General features: G+C 48.4%; 1 protein-coding gene across 1 annotated transcript in view; it reads left to right on the top strand.

The window, feature by feature from the left end:
* Nucleotides 1–1,674, top strand: part of FADS6 (fatty acid desaturase 6) — a 28,636-nt gene that overhangs the window by 11,920 nt on the left and 15,042 nt on the right. The window lies entirely within an intron of this gene.

A 1,674-nucleotide genomic window follows, 5' to 3' on the forward strand; every position in this document is an offset into this window, starting at 1 on the left:
TTCGAGACCAGCCTGAGCAAGAGCGAGACCCTGTCTGTACTGAAAAAACAAACAACTAGCTACGCATTCTGGAGAGTGCTGTCTCAGCTACTCAGGATGCTGAGGCAAGAGGATCCACTTGAGTCCAAGAGTTTGAGATTGCTGTGAGATATAATGCCATGGCACTCTACCCACAGTGACAGAGTGAGTCTCTGTCTCAAAAAAAAAAAATTCTATTCTAAGTCAAGTCTGCCTCACTGCAGGGAGGCTGCCAGCCAGCCCCATTCCATGGGGGTTCCTGGCCCCTCCTGGGTCCTCTAATGTGTGCTGTCTCTGCTCCTGTTTGGCACTCAGTATTGCCTTCTTACAGTGCCACTTAGATGTCTGGGAGGTAGCTAGGGCCTGGAGAGGGGCTTCTTGGTACTGGGAAGTTCCTTGTATATATGATAAAAGCCATGAGACCCCTACCTTAGGAACTTATAAGATTGAATATTAATTTCAAATTTGCTTTAAAAATTATACATGTCCAGGCAGTGCCTGTGGCTCAGTGGGTAAGGCGCTGGCCCCATATACCGAGGGTGGTGGGTTCGAACCCGGTCCCAGCCAAACTGCAACAAAAAAATAGCCAAGCATTCTGGCGGGTGCCTGTAGTCCCAGCTACTTAGGATACTGAGGCAAGAGAATCACCTAAGCCCAGGAATTGGAGGTTGCTGTGAGCTGTGATGCCACAGCACTCTACTGAGGGAGATAAAGTGAGACTCTGTCTCTAAAAAAAAAAAAAAAATTATATATGTCCTTTCCTTGAAAATGCTAGTCTGCCTCAGAGCGAGGGATTTGAAGATAGGGAAGGAAAGCAAGGAAGAAGGAAACGCTCCTTTATTTGTCCTCAGATTCTCTGATGTACACAAAAGATAATTGGATTTGGGGATTTGAGTCCTGAATTTGAGTTCTAGTTCTGCCATTTAGTAACTGTGGGGTGCTGGGCAGATCAGCTTATCTTTTGGGGCCTTTATTGATTAAAGGGGGAGGAGGCCACCCCATTGAGGAGTGTAGGGAATACACAAAACCTAGTCAGGTTGAAAGTCAGTGGTAAACTGCACAGTGAGAACTCGTCTGTGGATTGTAAGCCCCTTACAACACTGACTTGGTAAAGAACTCTGAGAAAGAGCAGAAGAGATAAGCTCCTAAGAATTCACAAAAGCAGGAAGATTCAGAGCCACCAGTAGTGTCACTAACTCTTTCTCCCTTATAGGTCTCCCTCCCTTTCTCCTCCTGGAAGGTCTCCTGCTGAAATTGTTGCTGTCCTCACCACACTAGATCTCTTTAGTTAAGGGACTTAACTATGAAGCCCAGGGAAGGCAAAAGAAAAAAAGAAAGGGCCCTCAAAAACAGAGAAGGGGCATTTGTGGAGAGGAACAACTGCTCACCCTCTGAGGACCAAGGTCAGTTCCAGCAGTGTGGGTGGGGGCCTGGGCTAAGTAGAAGGGGCTGTGGCAGGGAAACTCCAAGTCTCAGAGGGCTTGATGGAGGCCCAGCCCCTGGGTTCAGTCCTGGGCACTTCTGAGGGAGTGGAATTGCAGAGACTCCCGACTGGGATGTCTACCCCAGAGAATAGTGACGTGTTTGCTCCGCAGCATCCCCTCATTTGGAACACCGTTGGGCTGGAGAGCCAGTTCCCCATGGGTCACCTCTGCT

This window comes from Otolemur garnettii, unplaced genomic scaffold (assembly GCF_000181295.1).
Source record: "Otolemur garnettii isolate 467f Iridium unplaced genomic scaffold, OtoGar3 scaffold00018, whole genome shotgun sequence".
Classification (NCBI taxonomy): domain Eukaryota; kingdom Metazoa; phylum Chordata; class Mammalia; order Primates; family Galagidae; genus Otolemur; species Otolemur garnettii.